The sequence below is a fragment of the Solanum lycopersicum genome, chromosome 9 (assembly GCF_036512215.1).
Source record: "Solanum lycopersicum chromosome 9, SLM_r2.1".
Lineage (NCBI taxonomy): Eukaryota > Viridiplantae > Streptophyta > Magnoliopsida > Solanales > Solanaceae > Solanum > Solanum lycopersicum.
This window is the reverse complement of record NC_090808.1, coordinates 5919331-5942692: the sequence shown is the minus strand read 5'-3', so window position 1 is coordinate 5942692 and position 23362 is coordinate 5919331. Positions and strand designations below refer to the sequence as shown.

At 35.2% G+C, this 23362-nt stretch overlaps 1 long non-coding RNA gene across 1 annotated transcript in view; it reads left to right on the top strand.

Moving 5' to 3' along the window:
- Positions 1 to 2443: 2443 nt before the first annotated feature.
- Positions 2444 to 23362, top strand: part of LOC112942140 (uncharacterized) — a 33015-nt gene continuing 12096 nt past the window's right edge. Inside the window, exons 1-2 of the long non-coding RNA XR_003248135.2 lie at positions 2444 to 2726; positions 2806 to 2873. This is a non-coding gene — a long non-coding RNA (uncharacterized lncRNA). The remainder of the gene's footprint in view (positions 2727 to 2805; positions 2874 to 23362) is intronic.

Below are 23362 nucleotides of genomic sequence, written 5' to 3'. Positions count from 1 at the left end.
ATGATTGTTCTTTACTTGTTTCATTCCTCTGTTTTTCTTGTCGATTTTCTTGTTATCTCTCTTTAATCTCAGCATATGTCGCGTGAATTCAACGTCATCAATCTCATCCCCCATCGAGCTCTTTCTATGTTTCTGAAGAAAAATCAAACATTGTAATCATCAAAACCATACAACAACAACAAACATAACTAGTGAAATACCCCTATCTCGTGAAGGTATGAAGACTATTCCTTGAGGAAACTCGGCTAGAGTGTAACATAAAGGAAAAACACAACAACTAATAAGGAACAGCAACAACCACAAAATAATGTGATAATCTAAACACAATCAACAACAAGTGACGGTGGGATCAAAACGTTGACACTATAAGAAAACGGCTAAACCCTTGAACCCATGTCTACTAACCTTCTACCCTATTACACGATCTCTATATACTCCTATCTAAGATCATGTCCTTAATAATCTGGATTTGTCATATATCCGATCTAATCACCTCTCCTCAATATGATACACGTTATGAAACTATGCGTAAGTTAAACAACTATTCAAACAAGTAAGATGTCATAATAATGTAACGTTTCATAAAGTATCAAGCTATACCTTATTTACTATTATAGCTATCGAAAGAACATATCACAATATTTTATTCTATCCCTTCCACCTTCCAGAATGAGATGAATATTATACTGTTGATTTCTCATATGTTATTCAATTAATAGTTATTACATCTGATCAAGAAATATGGTTTCTGAGATAATAACTATAAAAAAAATCAACCTGATGATTACTAGGTTATTTAATATTATGCATCAACGCTATAACTATAAAACTTAAACATGGATTAAAATTAGATCATAAAAGTTTTAATCGAACAGAAAATAACTCTTACTAATACATAAATTAGTAATTAGAAAACAATTAAAAGGTGAATAAAATTGTAAATTAAGAAAACATACAATTTGATGTGGTCTGTTGTTGTTGTTAAAGAAAACCTGAGCACTCAAAATTTTTCAGGATAATGTGATAAACCTATTTTATTTGGTATTTATAGAAAGTTTTTTTCTCTGACCTTGTGTAATTAGGAGTCTCGCTAAGAAAATAAATACTATTCCCTTCCATATTTGTTAGAAAAGGTTACTAAAAATAATTATTTTAATTTACCTGTTATTTATAAATTAATTATTTTTGTTTCTTTTTACTTTTAGTATTAAATGTTCTTGAAATATTATCAACTAAGCCTGTTTGGATGGGCTTGTAACTTTCAATATGGAAAAATTACGCGGTTAAACAAATTTATACTATTTAATTACTCATCATAGCCATGGTTTGCTATAATTATCACTCACGACTAACATTATACGTGGGCTGACTTCGAGTTTGTATATTATCCACATTTGTATATGTATAATTCGTCATAATATACAAATACTAATGTATAATATACAATACCGATATACATATACAATTTACCTCTTACCCACTCGCTGCCCTCTCTCGCTCGCCTCTTTCCTCTTTCTCCCAATCTCGCTCGCCTCTCTCCTCCCTCTCCCAATCTCACTTGCCATATATACAAATACATATGTATAATGTACAATCATCTACTCGATATACATATATAATTCACCTCTCTCGCTCGCCTCTCTCCTCTTTCTCCGATCTCGCTCGACTCTCTCCTCTCTATAGCATGTAGCTACGGATTGTAATTATATGTAACTATAGCTATGGAGAGTAAATAAGTTTTTGATCAGTGGCTATATGTGAAAGTTCCTCTTTAACTATTAAGAGCACGTTCCTTTTCTTGGTTAACTCGTGAAGAAAAAGAAAACTGAATCATTTCTTAGTCCTTTTAAAACTTTACAATAGAAGAAGACGGAACTCATAGACAATTCCTTAAATCTATAGTAAATATGATTTGAACACTTATTTTACGTTCTGCTTAAAACACACGATAATGAATTTCTAGTTTTCTACTAGATACTTTCTCCTCAAATTGTAAAAAGCAATATGAGAATGTTGTCAATTTGAGGTCAGCTAGAAACATTGATGTGAAGTGCACTATGATACAAAATACATAATTTAAACCAAGATATACACCATAGTTTAATCAATAATTACTAATTATTTTGTATAACAAAATTAATTAAAATTTGTGTATATTATTATTTAACATTGATTTTCAGATCAATATTATCCATTAATGGTGGAAAAATATAAATTTTGATTTACAATGATTGAAATGTTTTTTTTATTATTATATATTAAACCTATAATTAAAATACCATAATCTATAAAGGGTATTAAATGTTTCGTTTTAACAGTTTCGACAATAAAAAAATGAATCAATAATTCAAATCCGTACGAGAAAGATCAAATAATTTACAATTTAAATATCGTAGGAACAACAATATTATAGCAATTATCAATACTTCTAATCATATGCTCGCAAATTTTTTTAATCAATTTTTTGTTGGGCCCATGGCCATTTTATTGATTGACAAGCAAAATAGGTTTGGCCAAACGACCCAATAAGAAATAAATCCAGCCCAGAAATTAACCCTATAAACTTCCGCCTCCTTCTCACTTTCCTTGTATCCTTGTCGTCCATATGCTCCCATCCGGCAGTCGTTAGAACCTCCAGCTTCGCCGTCTTCTTCTATGGGTTTGGTGCCTTCATGCCACCCTCCTCCACTTTTGGCAGCTCACATAAGAGCATTCACTACTAAAAGGTAACTCTTCTTCCTTCCTTTCTTTTGCTTCATTTTCCATTTCTTGATATTTAATCAGTGGTTGCCTTTGTTTGTGAAGTACTGTGAAGTCCACCAGTGTGTGGAAATCTTGGAGGTAGCTATTGTGAGTGTGCCATTTGAACACAGGTTCCTTCTCTCCTTCTTTAGGATGCACTTCCCCCCCCCTTAGATTCGACTCTCCTTTCTTTTCTTTTCCTCCTTTGAATTGTTCAAGTTAAATTTGTGCTTCAAACACACTTTTTCTTTGGTTTCGAGCTGACCTCCATGCTTTCTTGTTAGAGAAGATATTTTACCCCTGCCTATTTTTGGTGAAAGTTTTAACGTGTTAAGCTTTGTTAATGTACCTGTAATGACCCCTCCCCCCATGTAGGCGTTCTCTTATGTAATTATTTCTGGATCAGCCCTTCCCTTCCAGATTATGAACCTGATTCTAATTTGTCATGTGGTTTAATCTATTTTATTTTTATCCTGATGGATGACTTCTGTGCTTTGTCAATATTAATGATGCGCTTTCATGTTGTTGGTAATTCCGCAGACCCAGTGAATTCTTTTTGTCTATGCTAATGATTGCTAGATTAGCTAAATAATCCGCCATTTCATTGCCCTCCTTAAAAATATATTGAACTTTAACATTTTTTGTTGTACTTCTTTGAATATTTCATCCCTGATTTCTACAATTTCCCATGATACTTTTCGTGTATGTTAAATAAGGTTCTTTAGAGTGAGTGAATAAGTTTTAATATCCATATTGTTCTGTAAACTATTCAGTGCACTAAACCTTAAGCCTTTTGTACTGCTCTTGTCTCCGCTTCTATATTCATAGTAATACCAATTTTGTCTGCTTGTGCATAGATGAAGTCTCCAGTTTTGTTTCTTATGAAGAAATCATACACGCCCTCCCCTGTATATACTTTACTCGCACTATTTATATTTCAGTTCAATTGGTCTTCCTTTGGTAGCTTTCATTTTACAATCTGGTAGTAAATCCTTGGCATATAAGCTCCTATTATTTTCACATTTCACGCCAAGATTTCCCATTTATTTTGAACTTTGAATTGTTAACTATTACCAGCAATTAAATGCTCCTTTCCACTTGTTGTACCAACTCATCAAAGGTGGACTGACCCAATGCTTGATATGATTCCTTTTCTTCAACAAATCCACATAATGAGAGTTGACATAACTCTAAAAATATGTTTGAGTTTTGTAGGAGCTTCCACATACGAGTATCTCTTTATCATCTTCATCGAATTTCTGCCTTCTGTATCCAAACCTGCTCATGAAACAAAATACTTCCAAAGCTTTTGGGCAATGCTAGATGTTAGAAAAAGATTCGACATTGTTTTTATTTGTTGTGTCTCATAACACCAACATTGGAGACAGTGTTCATTCTCATTCTCCTTCATTGTCATTTGTGGCAATCATTCCTTCCCACACCCTCCATAAAAAAAATTGTTCTTGAAAGGCAAGCTCTTTTAATTGAAAAGAACTCTTTAAGTTTCCCATCCATCAAGGCTTATCGTGATTTCCTATATTCATTACCAGAGAGATAGAACTCACAATATGGTCAGTCATTTATTCAGAAATATATTGTATGAGTTTCCTCTGATCCCACTGATTTTCTATAATAAAATTTCACCTCCATCTCCTCCTCTCCCTTTTATTTTCTTCCACATAGTACCAATCCACTTGTTTTGTCCAATCATCTTTCTCCATACACGAGATGCCCCTTGTCGTTGTGCCACAATTGGATGCAATCTTTTTACAATATTTGTTCCACATAAATTCACTCCACAAATAATTAGTGGATTCTGAATATCCATCATAATTTAGCAAATAGAGCGTCTGATACATCATGCATCGATCTGAATCCTGCTCCTCCCTCTGATTTTGTTAAGCACATTGTTTCCCATGCAATCAAGTGTTTCCCTTTCTTACTCCTCCTGTGTGACTCCAAAAACTTTGTCATAATCTTATGAATCTGATTGATTACTCCATTAGGAGGATTCATAGCAGACATAAGATAAATACACATTGATTTTAAAACATGAGCCATTAAAACATACATCCCCACCATAAGTCAAAAGTCGATTCTGCCATCTCATCTCTCTTTTGGCAACTTTTTTTTATCATATCTTCAAAATATGACTTCTTTTTTCTCCCGTAAAAATTGGCATCCAAGATACATAAAAGGATAGACACCTTGTGAGACTTTAGTAGTTCTTTTAATCCTCTAATAAAATAGAATGACAAACCTTTTCATGCAGATATACACAACTCATGTTTAGGTTTATAAGCTGCCCTGGAAGATACTCAAATCTCCGCAAAATCCTCATCATTGTTTTCATTAACCTCTTATTCGATGAACAAAAAAGGATTGCATCATCCGTATAAGACAAATGAGTAATCTCTCTACTCCATTTTGGCATCACAAATCTCTTGAATTTTGAATCCTCATTTAGCTTGTTGCTAGTTGATACATACCTTTGCTTCTATAATGAACAAAGTGGGGGAGAGGGGATCACCTTGCTTCAATCCTAAGATGATTGAGAAAAACAAAAGACTAGCCATTAATTAACACGGAGTACTAGTAATTAGATATTAATCTCAACATGATATAAATAATCCTCTCATCAGAAAAAAGTCTTCTCATAACTTGAATAAGAAATATCCCTAACACCCTATATATGCTTCAATCATGTACAACTTCACCACAACATCATGATATTCATTCCTCTTGTTTATGTCTCTAATTATCTCTTGCCTTTGTAAAATATTTTCAACAATACTTCTTCCTTTCATAAACCCCTACTGATTCTTAGAGATAATATCAGGAAAACCCAAATTATTCTTTCATGCAATACCTTTGATAAATCTTATTAGTAAAAAAGCTCAAGCTTATAGGTCATAAATCTGAAAATTTAATGACCTTATCCGGAATTAGAACTACATTCGTGTGAGAAATATATTGGTATTTCACCACCACAGAAAATAACCATCACCATCAACCATATACCTTTCTTTATAATCTCCCACCATGTTTGAAAAATTCGTCTGAAAATCCATTTGCCCCACATGCGTTCTCTTTATTCAAGTTGAACACTGCTTCCTTAACTACCTCCTCTGTAGGCGCCCTTGTTATTTCGATATTCTATTTATAGTTATATTTCGGCTTGATTCTCATATCTTTGACCCTCTTTAGATTGTTCACTAACATTAATTGCTTCCTTTCCTATATTTAAAATGGTAAGTATCGTATCCCCTGCTCTGTCTGAATTTCGTTAATCATTGGTTTCCTCATTCCTTTCACAAAGAAATGAAAAAACCTCTTATTTCAATCTTTTTTAATTAATCATTGCATCCCATTCTTTTGTTTCTTGTAATCCTCTTCTAGTTGATGATATTTTCTTAGAGAATCTTCAGCTTTAGCTAAATTTTATTTATTTTCCATTGAAGGGTTCATTAGCAATATCCTCCATATCTTCAAAGATATATTCTCATATATTTTATTACTTCACTGCATATCACATACACTATTGTTATGATAATGTCCAACTTCAAGAAGTCTTTTGCTCCAACTTCCATCTTTTTTCATCATTAAATGCTTGATTGCCTGACTTCTTTAACTCCAAGTCTAAAAATTCAAAAATTTCAAGTTAGTTTAGTTAATTAAATTATAAGAATGACACTTAAAACTCAAGAAAAAATGTAAATAATATGTCGGTAATTTGTCAACTTATCACTTATACGAGGCTTATGACATTGACGAAAGAGAAAAGGCTCTCACATGAAGCTCCTCTTTAGAAGATAGGGGTTGTTCAAGTAACTCTTTCCCAACTTCAAGAAGTCCTTTGTTGCATTCCTCCTCAAAACAAAAACATGAGCTAGGAAATCATTTTATTTTTTCATAGCACACAAAGAACAAGAAGAGCACTACAATTTTGAAACCAGGTTTAAAGTCTCAAAAACCTAAAAGAAATCACCAAAGAGTAAAGGGAAAAATTGAAGTGCAGATAGATCAAACAGGTGACATCAGATACTAGTTTCTAAAGAAAAAGTAAGCTCGAAAGAAAAAAGATGGGTTAGATGAAAAATGGAGCGGATACATCACAAGCAACACATATCTGTCAATGAGTGAGTAGGACTATTTGATAGATCTGCACTGCCTATGGTGTATGCTCCCCATTTTCATATAACCCCTCATTTTCTCTCCGTCTCTCTTACTTGTTCTCTGTAAACTACAATCTGGCGTTACCTTTTAGGTCTTTCTACACTTCAATTTTTTCCTTCTCTAGTGATTTCTTTTGGGTTTTTGAGAATTAAAACCTGGTTTCAAAATTGCGGTGCTCTTCTTGTTCTTTGTCTGTTGTGAAAAAAAAAGAAATGATTTCCCTGACACGTGCTTCTGTTTCTGAGTACAAATGCAATAAAAGACTTCTTGAAGTTGGCAAATAGCTATTTCAGCATCCCCCCATCTTCTAAAGAGGAGCTTCTGGAGAAACTTGTTGTGAGAGCCTTTTCTTTTTCTTTCCTCATTGTCATAAGCCTTGTATAAGACGTGAGTTGAAAAAATTACTAACATATGAATTACCTTTTTTCTTAAGTTTTAAGTGTCTTTGAGTATAATTTATTAACCTAAACTAACTTAAATTGGTGGATTTAGGACTTGGAGCTAAAGAAGCCAAGCGATCAAGTATTTGATCAAGAATGATGTAAAAAAGATGGAAGTTGGAGCAAAAGAATAATAAAAGTAAAGATTGAGAAGTCAAAAAAATCATGCCCAAGTTTAGTTTCAATGGAGACGTTTATGAGGGTATAAGAGCTTGAATTTGGCTAAGTATGAAAAAGAAACAAGTCTGTCTCACTCCACGAAATGAAAGTAGGGAGACAAAAATTGGAATGTCTCCACGATTTTGCTTCACGAAATTGGCAGCAAAAAGTCATCTTTGTCCAGATTTTGAGAGTTATATAAATATGAATTAGGTCTTTTTTTTTGGGGTGTTGTTGATTTGAGCAGTCTAGGAGGAGTATCTCTAGTTAACTTTTCAAGGATTAAGAGATTCTTACCATAGAGTTTGCATCTTCTTATTTGTATAATCTTGAACTATGTTGATTATTATATTTCATATTGTATTTTCTTTTTCTAGTATGAGTATCTTAACCTATTATTTGTAGTTGTCGACTCTTATGACTATTATGTGATTGAATACTATCTTATCTTGCTTATTATTATTTGGGTTGTGATTATCTACTTGTTTACAATCTTATTTGTGAGGTTGCAAATACTAGATTTAGCCCTATATATTTATTTTTTTCTCGGAAAGGTGAAACTTGAATTGATCTAGCATTGATTTTCATATCAATGTTATCCATAAATTGTGGTAAATATATACAATTTGATTTATAATAGATTGTAATGTTTGTTTTCATAATATATGAAATCTACAATTGAAATACCATAAATTATTAAAGATACCACAATTTACAATGGTGGTAAATATGTCAATTTAACAACTTCAATAATAATAAAAAATGAATCAACAATTCAATTCCGTACAAGAAAGATCAATCGTAGGAATAACAATATCATAGCAATTATCAATAATTCTGATAATATTCTGTTATGAACTAAGGCCCACCCAATATGGATGCCAGAGTCATGGAAGTAGTTATTGGGCTGACAAGAGCAAGTGGGCCAAGAACAAGCAACAGGGCCACGCTAATTGTGAATCCGGGTTGAGAAGTCGGTGTGGGAACGGTTCCATCAAAAAGGATAATGGTTATGTGATTTAGGATTATGACAATTATTAAAAAACATGAAAAATAAATAAATAAATACATAAATATATTTTAGCAAAAATAGACACCAAGTTTGAAATTCAACAAAGAGAAAAAAAAACTAGAAAGGACGTAAAATGAGAAACGAAAAACTCTAAAAATTTGTATTCTATATATAAGGGGAGGGGGAGTTATCTTTAGATTCATGTAATTTAGTTGAATGATTGTAATTAATCTGTACATAAGAGTGAAATCATTACTAATTGCAAAACAATTGATTTGAAATTCAAAATATCTTCTAATATAATAATTAGATTATACAACATTAGATATTTGAGTTAAAGTTTGATAAGATAGATTTCTATGTTTAAATGTGAATTATTTATGTGGATATGGTATCAATAGCAAAGCTGACTCTTTGCTTATGTAACAATAAAAAATTCCATAGGCAAACCTCATGGCCTAATGAAAATTTTTATCGTTACATAACCAAAGAGTTATCTTTGCTATTTATACCATATCCACATAAATAATTCACATTTAAACATAGAAATCTATCATATCCAACTCTAACTCAAATATCTAATGTAGTATAATATAATTATCAGATTAGAAGATATTTTGAATTTCAAATTAATTGTTTTATAATTAGTAATGATTTCACTCTTATCTAAAGAATTAATTACAATAATTCAACTAAATTACATGAATCTAAAGATAACTCCCCCTCCCCTTATATATAGAATACAAACTTTTAGAGTTTTTCGTTTCTCATTTTACATCCTTTCTAGTTTTTTTTTCTCTTTGTTGAATTTCAAACTTGGTGTCTATTTTTGCTAAAATATATTTATGAGGTCTCCAGTTTTGTTTCTTATGCAGAAACCATATGCACTCTCCCCTGTATATCCTTTACTCGCGCCATATGTATTACACTTCAATTAATCTTCCTTCGGTAGCTTTCCATTGTACACTCTGGTAGTGAATCCTTGGCTTATAAGCTCCTATTATTTTCACTATTTCAGGCCAAGATTTCCCCCTTTTTTTGAACTCTAAATATGTTAACCATCAACTCTGAATTACCATAAATCAAGATCAAGTCACCATAAAAGAAATTCAATCGATGCAATAATAATGAAGTACTCATAATCGAAATTAGAGAAGTCAAAGTAGAGATGCTCAGGAGCAGAAGATTCAAAAACCTTTGTGAAATCAAGATCATCTACCTCCATATAGCGACCTTCAAGAGATAGTGTTACTAGATGAGAGGCATCCTTCAAAATTAATATAGCATGTGAAATTGAGTGTACATTCTCAACGTGGGGACATTAGTTTCAATTGTATCTAAGTTTTCTAGGATAACCAACACCAATTGCTCAAGCAACGGGCAATGATATATTAAACTTTCCAACAGTTCAAAAGAAATTATGACTTCACATAAGTTATTATGATTGTTTTATACGTCGAATAATATGTGTAGTAAATAATTATATTAATTGTGAATTTGTGGTATGTTAGATTCTCATGTAATTATTGTTCATCATCTTAGTTGGAGATTCAGATTTGAAAATATCCTAACCTACTTCGAACATATATATATCGTCTTGTGAAACGTATTTAAACACATGTAATTACTTCTTTAATTTGTTTCTAATCACATTTTAATATAGTATGAAGGTTTAGACTTTGTATTATTTTAATATAAATTATTTTACATATACAAATAAATAAAGAGTTTATTCATAAATAATAATATACATAGTGTTATAAGTACATAAATTGTATGAGTTTTCCGTGACCGAGAGGTATAACAAAAAGTTTGTCTGTTTAAAATTAATGTAATTATTTTAAATTTAAGTTTATTTCACAGAATAAAAATAAAGTTAAAATTGTTTGTGCATAAAATTACAAGAAAAATGCAAAAAGAGTATAAAATAAAAATAAATGAACATGTTTTTACAAAAAAAATATAGATTTACAATAAAAGAATTATATTTAGAATTCTATGTTGAGAAAAAAAGTTAAAAATAAATAAATTATGTAATATAATTTGTTAGTTTGGATTAAAGAAGTTATTTTACATTTCAATTGAAACGTACATTTTTTTTAATTAGTTAAGTTAACCAGTAAATTATAAGTAAGCAAATAAATTATGTAATATAGTTTGTTACTTTAAAATTATATATATCTTTTAATAGCTATATTTTAAAAAAAATATTATTAAGGGAAAACGGATCCTTAAGCCAAGTAATGGTAAAACAAAAAAAAAGAAAATCAAATTGACATTTTCCGTTTTTACATTTCATTTTTTATTAAAATTGTCTTCTCATAATATCCGTGCAAAACATATCATATGTATAAAAAAAACAATTACTTTGAACGGGAGCAACCAAATTAATTGATTTTTGGAAATAAATTTAGAACAATATAATCCAACAAAAAAATTATATAGTAATTAAAATATTATATAATTATTTTTAATATCATACAATTGATATATTTTTTTAAAGAAAAAATTACAAAATTTAAAAGAATATTTGTAATTTTGAATAATTTATAAAATAAATAAGTAAATGAAATAATATAAAAAATTATTGTCAAATTTAAATAATGAAATAAGTTATATATTAATTTATTTGCATAAAAATTCTATTATTACCAATTAAATGAAGTTAATTTTTAAAAGTATGATATTTTACAAATGAACAGCCACAATTGATGAATTACAGAATACACAAAAAATGCGGATAAATATCCGGTCAAATATACTTAGGTCAAGTAATATTCAATGGCCTTATAGATTAATGTCATGTGTACTATATAATAATTTATGGTTGAGATCCATTTAAATTATACATTTATTAATTATAATAATAAAAACAAAAAAGTTGTCAACTTTTTAATTTTTTAAAACTATGAAATAAAGCAATTATGTGTACCCAAACTAATATTTTCAAGGAAAAAAAAATTAAGATTGACGGGATATTGTCACGACCCAAAACGGGTCGCGAGTGGCACCCACACTTATCCTACTATGTGAGCGAACCAACCAATCTAAACTCCAACATTTCAACCATAATTAACATAATATAATGCGGAAGACTTAAACTCATTAATGAAAATCGATTAAATAACTTTTAAAAACTCCATACTTATTATTCTCAAAATCTGGAAGTCATCACCACAAGAACATCTATCCTCAAGATACTAAATCTAAGAATATCTAGGAAGCTAAAATAATAAACAGCTAGTCCATGCCGGAACTTCAAGGCATCAAGACATGAAGAAGAAGATCCAGTCCAAGCTAGAAGCATTACCTCACCCTGAGATCCGACGTGATGAAGACTGGCTAGAGTTGCGGTTGAGTTGAAGACGACGGTACGTTTGCTGTACTCCACAAATAACAAAGGAAGAAACATACAAGTAGGGGTCAGTACAAACACAAGTACTGAGTAGATATCATCGGCCAAATCAAAATAGAAAACAGTATATATCAGATAATATCATAAATCAACTACAATACTCAACATGTGGCATTTACAATTACCATAACCCTTGGTCACAACACCAAGCACATCAATGAGGACTCACGCCTCCCCATCATACTTATTTGGGAATTAGGTTCATTAAATTGAGTATATTAACATCTTTCAAAATTCATTATCTTTATTTCTTTTGTGTCGGTACGTGACACTCCGCTCCATATACTATCCTGGTGCCGGAACGTGACACTCCGATCCTCATATACTATCCTGGTGTCGGAACGTGACACCCAATCCATATTCTATCCTGGTGCCGGAACGTGGCACTCCGATCCATATACTATCCTGGTACCGGAACGTGGCACCCGATCCATATACTATCCTGGTGTCGGAACGTGACACCCGATCCATATACTATCCTGGTATCGGAACGTGGCACCCGATCCATATACTATCCTGGTGTCGGAACGTGACACCCGATCCCCTAATCTCACTACTTTCGTTCATCAAGCCTTCTTTTATACCAAGGCATCATCATTAACAAAGTAGATTAGGACTTTTCAAGATTTAGGATTCAATAGCTTCATCATGCTTATTTTATCACAATTATATAATCACATTCATGCAAGCATACGATTAAGCATATAGAAGGGTTTACAACACTACCCAATACATATCATTCGCTATTAAGAGTTTACTACGAATAGCATAAACCATAACCTACCTCCACTGAAGAATTGCGATCAAGCAATCTACTTTTCCAAAGCTGCGTTCTTCCTCTCTCTCAATCGATCGTTTCTCCCTCTCTCTCTGTTCTTTTTTCTTTTTCTTATTCAAACCCTGTTTCTTTTACCCTAATTAGCATATAATTAAGTATAAAAGATGATAAAATACCCCACTACTTGTTTCAAGGTTCTCTCTTTTAACCCCCAATTAATTAAATTATTAACATTAAACCACTAACTTTATAATTATAAGCAGGAATAGTCCAAAACGCCCCTTAAAATTTTTAACAGAAATCCGACCCATTCAGGGTTACGCAGTCTGTGACGGACCATCGTGCCTGCGATGGTCCGTCCTGCTGAGTCGTCACAGAGTTCAGAGACTCAATTTCATCAAAGGGTCTGTGACGGTCCGTCCTGCCATGTCTTCGCGAAGTTCAGAGAGTTGTTCTCAGTACCCAATTTTTCAGAATTCTAAGTGTTTTGGAACGACACACCCTCGACGGTCCGTCGTGCCCATGAAGGTCCGTCGTGAGATCCGTCGACCTAGACAGTGATTTTCAGAAATTAATTCTGCTGCTCCAAACGACTAAACAGGTCGTTACAATAGATACCAATTTACTCATTGTTCGTCCTCGAACGATCACAAGAAGAAAAACAAGGGCAAAAAGGAGTACCTGAATCTGTAAACAGGTGTGGGTATCTTTCTCGCATTTCAGCCTCCTTCTCCCAAGTGGAATCTTCAACTGGTCGATTCTTCCATTGAACTTTGATGGATGCAATCTCCCTTGATCTCAACTTGCGAATTTCTCTATCTAGAATGGAAACAAGCTCCTCCTCATAAGACAAATTCTCATCAAGAAGAACTGAATCCCAACGAAGGATGTAGTTTCCATCACCATGGTATCTTTTCAGCATAGACACATGAAATACCGGGTGCACTCCTGAGAGTGCTGGGGGCAAGGCTAATTCATAAGCCACCTCCCCCACGCGCTTCAGAACTTCAAATGGCCCTATGTACCTTGGACTAAGCTTACCTCGCTTACCAAACCGCATCACCCCTTTCATGGGTGAAACCTTCAGCAAAACTTGCTCGCCCTCCATAAACTCCATGTCTCTAACATTTCGATCTGCATATTCCTTCTGCCTAATTTGAGCCGCTAAAAGCTTTTCTTGAATGCATTTCACTTTATCTAACGATTCCCTCAGAAGATCAGTACCCCAAGGTCTAACCTCAAATGCATCAAACCACCCAATGGGAGACCTACATCTCCTCCCATACAATGCTTCGAAAGGAGCCATATCAATACTTAAGTGATAGCTATTATTGTATGAAAACTCCGCTAAGGGTAAGAAGTTATCCCAATGACCCCCAAATTCTATCACACATGCACGAAGCATATCTTCCAACACCTGAATTGTTTGCTCAGACTAACCATCGGTCTGAGGGTGAAATGCAGTACTAAGGTCCAACCTAGTACCTAATTCAGCATGCAATGTTCTCCAAAACTTAGAAGTAAACTGCGTACCTCTATCTTATATGATGGAAAGTGGAACTCCATGCAATCGAACAATTTCTGAGATGTAGAGTCTGGCTAACTTCTCTGCATTGTAGGTCACCTTGACCGGGATGAAGTGAGCAGACTTAGTTAATCTGTCCACAATTACCCAAATAGAGTCAAACTTCCCCAATGTCTTTGGAAGACCAACCACAAAGTCCATTGCAATTCTCTCCCACTTCCATTCAGGAATGGGCATTCTCTGAAGTGTTCCTCCGGGCCTCTGGTGTTCATACTTTACTTGCTGACAATTTGGACATTTGGCAACAAAATCAACAATGTCGCGCTTCATTCTACTCCACCAAAAGTGTTGCTTTAGGTCACGATACATCTTGGTTGTACCAGGATGTATAGAATATCCGGAACTATGAGCCTCTGTAAGAATAGTGTGGATCAAATCATCAACAGGGGGCACACATACCCTTCCCTTAATTCTCAAAACACCTTCCCCATCCATTATTGTTTCTTTAGCCTCTCCTCGCAACACCATATCCCGAATTCGGCTTAGTTTCTCATCATCAAACTGTTTTCCCTTGATCTTGTCAAGAAAAGAAGATCTCGCCTCCACACTGGCCAAAAATCCTCCCTTCTCATTTTCTTCTAACCTCATAAGGTCGTTAGCAAGAGTCTGAACCTCTCTGGCCAATGGGCGTCTAGAAACTTGTAAGTGGGCTAAACTACCCATGCTCTCTGCTTTTCTACTTAAGGCGTCTGCCACAACATTAGCCTTTCCCGGGTGATACAAGATGGTAACATCATAATCCTTCAATAGTTCCATCCACCTCCTCTGTCTCAAATTCAAATCCCTCTGAGTAAAGACATATTGTAGGCTACGATGATCCGTATAGACCTCACACTTGACCCCATATAGATAATGTCTCCATTGCTTTAATGCAAACACAACTGCAACCAATTCCAAATCATGGGTGGGATAGTTACATTCATGCACCTTTAATTGCCTCAAAGCATAAGAAATTACATTCTTCTCTTGCATTAGCACTGCACCCAAACCAGAATAGGATGCATCACAATAAACAATGAAGTTCTTACCCTCTACTGGAAAGGTAAGGATAGGTGCAGTAGTCAGCAAGGTCTTGAGTTTCTGAAAGCTTTCTTCACATTCATCCGACCATACAAATGGAATATTCTGCTTAGTCAAATTCGTCTATTGGGAAATAATAGAAGAGAATCCCTTGACAAATCGACGGTAGTAGCTGGCTAAACCAACAAAGCTCCTTATTTCTGACACATTAGTAGGTCTTACCCAATTTCTCACTGTTTCAATTTTAGAAGGATCCACCATCATTCCATCCTTAGAAACCACGTGCCCCAAGAAGGACACTGAATCTAGCCAAAACTCACACTTGGAGAATTTGGCATAAAGCCTTTTCTCCCTTAACACTTCCAACACAATTCTCAAATGCTCCTCATGTTCCTTCTTACTCTTGGAGTATATCAGTATGTCATCAATAAACACGATCACAAAGAGATCCAGATATGGCTTAAAAATCCCGTTCATCAAGCTCATGAAAGCAGCAGGGGCATTCGTAAGACCAAAAGACATTACTACAAATTCGTAATGCCCATACCTGGTTCAAAAAGCAGTCTTTGGCACATCCATTGCCCGTATTTTCAATTGATGATACCCGGATCTCAAGTCAATCTTAGAGAAGACACAAGAACCTTGTAACTGATCGAACAAGTCATCAATGCGAGGAATAGGATACTTGTTCTTAATAGTTACCTTGTTCAACTGCCGGTAGTCTATGCACATCCGAAAACTCCCATCCTATAAGGAGGTATGCAAATGCGGCGAGTACCCGGCTCCAGATCAATGCAAAAGTCAATATCTCTATCCGGTGGCATACCAGGAAGGTCTGCAGGAAACACATCCAGAAACTCACGGACTACCGGAACCGACTCAATTGCAGGTACTTGGGTAGTATCATCCCTGAGGTGTGCCAAGAAAGCTAAACAACCCTTTCTAACCATTCTCTTAGCACGAAGGAAGGAGATGATACGAACTGGAGTGGAAGTGTAGTCACCCTCCCACACTCACGGATCTGTCCTAGGCTTGGCCAACGTTACAGTTTTAGCATTACAATCTAAAATTGCAAAGTTTGGAGAAAGCCAAGTCATACCCAGAATTACATCGAAGTCAACCATTTCTAAGATAACCAAGTCTATATGAGTATTGCTCCCCACAAAAGTCACCATACAAGACCTATATACCTTTTGAACTATCACAGACTCACCCACCGGAGTAGAAACACGAATAGGCATGTCAAGCAATTCACAATTTAAATTAAGTCCAGTAGCAAATGCGGAAGATACATATGAAAATGTGGATCCAGGGTCAAATAATATAGAATCCATACAATCACAAACCAAAAGATTACATGTGATAACAGCTTCTGATGTCTCCGCTTCCGACCGCCCAGGGAATGCGTAACAATGGGCCCTATCACTTGTCTGCCCGTTGCCTCTACCAGGTTGCGCTGCAGTAGTTCCTATTTGTCCGTCACCCCGGCCGTTTTGGTGACCACCATTGCCTCAGCGACCACGCCCTCCAGAATGACGACCTCTTCCATGACCACCTCTACCTCTGACTATTTGAGGTCTGTAACTCTGTTTTGGACAATACCTCTTAATATGTCCAGTCTCCCCACATCCATAACACTCTCTAGATTCAAGCATAGGTCTCTGTGAGAATGACGAAATCTGGGGATAACCTCCAAACTCAGAGAAGTGTTGACCAGTCTGCGGTGGACCCCCAACTACAGTCTGCAGTGAAGACTGAATAGGTCGGGCTGGATAACCTCCTGAACCCTGCCCTCTGGAGTAAGAACCATTAAACTCACCTCCCTTACGAAACCTCTTAGATGTCGATGCCATGGTGAAGTCATCTGGCTTCACTCCTTCCACCTCTATCATGAAGTCTACCACTTCCTGAAAGGATTTCGCTGTAGCCGCTACCTGTAAGGCTGAAATCCGCAAATCTGACCTCAACCCCTTCACAAAATGGCGAATCCGCTCTTGTGGACTGAAGCAAAGCTGGGTGGCATACCTAGATAAAGCACGGAACTTAGCCTCATACGCAGTCACCGACATCTTGCCCTGCTCTAGGCTCAAGAACTCATCTCTCCTCCTATCCCTCAAAGTCCGGGGGATATACTTCTCCATAAATAAGCTAGAGAACGACGCCCAAGTCACAGGTGGTGCCTGTGCGGGTTGACACTCAACATGTGACCGCCACCACATTTTGGCATTTCCCTAAAACTGATAGGTTACAAACTCAACGCCAAATCGTTCCACTATGCCCATTTTATGTAGTAACTCATGACAATCAACCAGAAAATCGTAGGCATCCTCGGATTCCGCACCCTTGAAGACTGGAGGTTTCAATTTCAAGAACTTACTGAAAAGTTCAGGCTGATTGCTTGTCATTATAGGCCTTGTAGTCAAACGAGGAAACGTGCCTATTTCCAATGAGACATTTATGTGGGGAGCCTCAGCAGCGGCTTGTCGTACTTCCGGAACCTGAGGTGCTGGTGCAGAAAACACTGGAGGTGTCTGGCCTTGATCAGTTAACCCGCTAAAATAAGCAAGAACCTGATTAATCATCTCTGGGGTAGGTTGGGGTGGTAATTCCTCATTCTGCACTTGCTCACTTTCCCCTTCCTCACCCTCTCTTACTACTTCCTCAGTCGGTGGAGGAGTCACCGCCCTAGTACTAGATGGGACAGGTTCTTGTCCTCTTCCTCTAGAGGACGTCCTCCCACGACCTCTACCACGACCCCTTGTCACTGCTCCTCTTCGAGCTACAGCCCCAGTGGCTGGCTCAGACGCACCCTATCCTCCCGGTGCTGGTGTTGGCGTAGTTGTTGTTCTAGTTCTAACCATCTGCGAAATAGAGTGAAGATGGTCAGATACCAATTTGTATCACCTAGATACCAATTGGATCCAAGTAATAGCACGAAAGAAAGAAAGAATGGAATTTTCCTAAAGTCTTATAGCCTCTCAAAGAAAAGTAAAGGCGTCCCCCTACCGTTCCTTAAGACTCTACTAGACTCGTTCTTTTGTGATGAGACCAACGAACCTAATGCTCTGATACCAAGTTTGTCACGACCCAAAACGGGTCGCGAGTGGCACCCACACTTATCCTACTATGTGATCGAACCAACCAATCTAAACCCCAACATTTCAACCATAATTAACATAATATAATGCGGAAGACTTAAACTCATTAATGAAAATTGATTAAATAACTTTTAAAAACTCCATACTTATTATTCCCAAAATCTGGAAGTCATCACCACAAGAACATCTATCCTCAAGATACTAAATCTAAGAATATCTAGGAAGCTAAAATAATAAACAGCTAGTCCATGCCGGAACTTCAAGGAATCAAGACATGAAGAAGAAGATCCAGTCCAAGCTAGAAGCATTAGCTCACCCTGAGATCCGACGTGATGAAGACTGGCTAGAGTTGCGGTTTAGTTGAAGACGATGGTACGTTTGTTGTACTCCACAAATAACAAAGGAAGAAACATACAAGTAGGGGTCAGTACAACCACAAGTACTGAGTAGATATCATCGGCCAACTCAAAATAGAAAACAATATATATCAAATAATATCATAAATCAACTACAATACTCAACATGCGGCATTTACAATTACCATAACCCTTGGTCACAACACCAAGGACATCAATGAGGACTCACGCCTCCCCATCATACTCATTTAGAAATTAGGTTCATTAAATTGAGTATATTAACATCTTTCAAGATTCATTATCTTTATTTCTCTCGTGTTGGTACGTGATACTCCGCTCCATATACTATCCTGGTGCCGGAACGTGACACTCCGATCCTCATATACTATCCTGGTGTCGGAACATGACACCCGATCTATATTCTATCCTGGTGCCGGAATGTGGCACTCCGATCCATATACTATCCTGGTACCGGAACGTGGCACCCGATCCATATACTATCCTGGTGTCGAAACGTGACACCCGATCCATATACTATCCTGGTACTGGAACGTGGCGCCCGATCCATATACTATCCTGGTGTCGGAATGTGACACCCGATCCCCTAATCTCACTACTTTCGTTCATCAAGCCTTCTTTTATACCAAGGCATCATCATTAACAAAGTAGATTAGGACTTTTCAAGATTTAGGATTCAATAGCTTCATCATGCTTATTTTATCACAATTATATAATCACATTCATGCAAGCATACAATTAAGCATATAGAAGGGTTTACAACACTACCCAATACATATCATTCACTATTGAGAGTTTACTACGAATAGCATAAACCATAACCTACCTCCACTGAAGAATTGCGATCAAGCAATTTACTTTTCCAAAGCTGCGTTCTTCCTCTCTCTCAATCGATCGTTTCTCCCTCTCTCTGTTCTTTTTTCTTTTTTCTTATTCAAACCCTGTTTCTTTTACCCTAATTAGCATATAATTAAGTATAAAAGATGATAAAATACCCCACTACTTGTTTCAAGGTTCTCTCTTTTAACCCCCAATTAATTAAATTATTAACATTAAACCACTAACTTTATAATTATAAGCAGGAATAGTCCAAAACGCCCCTTAAAATTTTTAACAGAAATCCGACCCATTAAGGGTTACATAGTCTGTGACGGGCCGTCGTGCCTGCGACGGTCCGTCCTGCTGAGTCGTCACAGAGTTCAGAGACTCAATTTCATCAAAGGGTTTGTGACGGTCCGTCGTGCCCACGATAGTCCGTCCTGCCATGTCGTCGCGAAGTTCAGAGAGTTGTTCTCAGTACCCAATTTTTCAGAATTCTAAGTGTTTTGGAACGACACACCCTCGACGGTCCATCGTGCCCATGACGGTCCATCGTGGGATCCGTCGACCCAGACAGTGATTTTCAGAAATTAATTCTGCTGCTCCAAACGACTAAACAGGTCGTTACAGATATACAAACTTTCTGACTTTTTACACGACAAACTTGTTCATGAGTAATTCCACACATGTTTTCTCTAAATTATGATGTAATCTCCAAGAATAGATCAAATTTAAAAGGAAAAAGGGTCAAATATGCCCCTAAACTATTCGAAAAGATCTAGATATACCCCCATTTAAAGTTCGGTCCATTTCTACCCGGGCCGACCAAAATTTGGTCAACATGTGCCCTTATGGGCGTTAGTTGGTCAACTCGAAATATCCAACTCATTTTACTTTTCTTTAAATGTCAAATTTTCCACATCATTTTTACATATTATCACTTGACATTTATATTAAAAGAGAAAGGGGTCACTTATGCCCCTGATTATCCGATTCAATTTTAAAACACATATACAACCCGTCTTTTAAATAACCTATACGACCCAACCCATTTTTAAATAACCTTTTATGGATCGAGTTAAGGACATAATTGAACCATTTAAAAAGCGAACGATATCGTACTCTGATTAAAACCGCCGAGGAATCAATGACCAGACAATTTAAGGAAAAGGAAGTCGAGGTTGGCAAAGCGTTTCAGCGCAAGGCAGAGCTTGAGGCGCGTGCAACACAGCTGAGAGCAGAGGCGCAAGCCTGGCAGGTTAGAACGGAGGGATTCACCGCAGCAACGCTACATGCACAGCTGCAAGATGTAGCAGGCGATGATGATGTGAATAACAGAATAATTCACACATATATGTGTCAGATTAGGGTCATAATTGAACTATTTAAAAGACGGGTCATATATGTATTTTAAAATTGGGTCGGATAATTAGGGGTACAAGTGACCCCTTTGTCTTTTTATATAAATGTCAAGTGATAATATATAAAAATGACATGGAAATCCATTTGACATTTAAAGAAAAGTAAATTGAGTTGGATATTTCGAGTTGGTCAACAAACGCCTATAAGTGCATATGTAGATCAAAAGTTGGACGATGAGGGTATAAATGGATCAAACTTCAAATGGGGGGTATATCTAGACCTTTTCGAATTGTTTAGCGGCATATTTGACCCTTTTTCCAATTTAAAAACACAATTGAGTTCTAAATAATAATTTAACTAGAGAACATGATAATACATTTTTAAAAAAAATAATTAATTGGAGGTTTTCAAATAATTATAAACATATATTTATTCAGATTTTTCAAAAATGCCGGATTCTTTTAAAATTAGTATAATATAAAAAAATTATTACAAGTACGAGGTTCAGCAGATAAAAATGTCGGGAAGTCCACATATTTCGGTCAGTCTTATTTTTTGTTGAAAATATTAGTTAGGGTACACTTAATTATTTTATTTGATAGTATTAAAAAATAAAATAATTGACCCCTTTTTTGTTTTTATTATTAAAATGAATATAATTTAAATCAATCTCAAAGACAAAATTATTATACAATACACATGGCTGAATCTATAAGGCCATAGAACATTACTTGGCCTAATTATACTTGAACGGATCTTTATCCCAAAAATGCATATATAACAATATAAATCAAAGGAGTTCAATCAACAAAAATAAACAGACTGACATGAAATTAGGGGGGAAACTCACAACTCCGGTGGGAGAGTGGTTGGTGAATGAATTTGGTTCCATTCGATCAAAATAATACTCTATTATATATTTAATTTAGTGATCTTATTGATACAAACAATTAAGTTGAGTGATTGTACCGATACAAAATAAAGTTCAATGACTTTGCTAGATAAATTTTAAAAGTTGAGTGACCTTTTGAAATATTAATTCTAGTTTTGATGTTTATGGAATTCATAAATTGTTCAAACTACATGCAATAAGAAACCACATATAAACCAACAAATAATATACTATTCAATTAAGATAAAAAACGTCATGTGGTGATATATATGCCTTTTCAATTAGTAAATGTAAACAACTTATATTTTAAATATTGTATTGATATGTATTGCATTTATTTATTAATAACCAACTCCCTTTAAATAATAAAATTTGTAAGTTAATTTATTTAAAAAAAATTTACTAGTACAAATATAAAACATAAAATCAAGAAAATAAATAAAATAATTTGAGGAATATTTTTGTCTTTACATAGATAATCTCATGGTATTAAATCCTATGTAATACTAATATCACCACATATAAGATATTAATAATACCTCTTATAAAACCATGAAGGGTGTATAACTAATCAATGAATTAGTTGTACTTAGGCTCAAAAATTTGTAACAATCGGGTTCAATCATTATAGAAATGCCAAAAAAGGGAAAATTGGGCCAGAGAAACTTTTTTTTTTTTTATAATATTAGGGTTTTCCCAACCTTGTCTAGATTTGGAGGAAATCAGAGTCATCAAGGTGTAGAGAAATCTGGTAGTAATCGGGTGGAGTAAATATGATTTTGATTCTATCAATAGATTGATAACTCTTTAAGGAATCCGCACGTCTATATATAATCGAATTTGGATAAGTAGATCTCCAGAAATTAATCTTAGCACTAAGGATATTTTCCACGCGTAGTGGGTTAAAAGTGTGTTGTAAAAAGGGGGAATTTAAATTCTTTTGAGAAGTTTCTGTCTCCCTTTGTGCCGCTGTTGTGGTAGCTGGGCCGGTTTAGCGGAATGGTGGCCGTTGTGAGGACGAGACGGGACTTAAAATCGTATTTTTGGGGAGGGCTTACTGTTTCAAAAATGCCGCTATAGCGGGAATTTACGCCATTGTAGTTTCGCTGCTACAACGGGATGGGTGCCGCTGTAGCGTGATAGATGCGAATTAAGTAGTTAATAAAACCCCTAAATAACCTTATTTAACACTTTTCGACTTTTAGAGCTAAAGAAAAAAACCCAGGCGACCCTAACTCGTTTCCCACCATTCTTGGGGCTAAAGGTAAGTTTTTAACTCCTCGAATCCATTTTTCAATTCGTAGAACATAATTGAATGGGTCAATATTGATGGGTTAGGTTTTCTTGATAAATTTTACGATGGAAACAACCCTAATCCAATTACTAGAGATCATGTGTATGGTCAAGGGTTGTGAGTGTTATGCTGTAATTTTACAATCTTTAGAAAAATCATTTTTCGAAATGTTCTAAGTATAAAACAATTTGAGGAA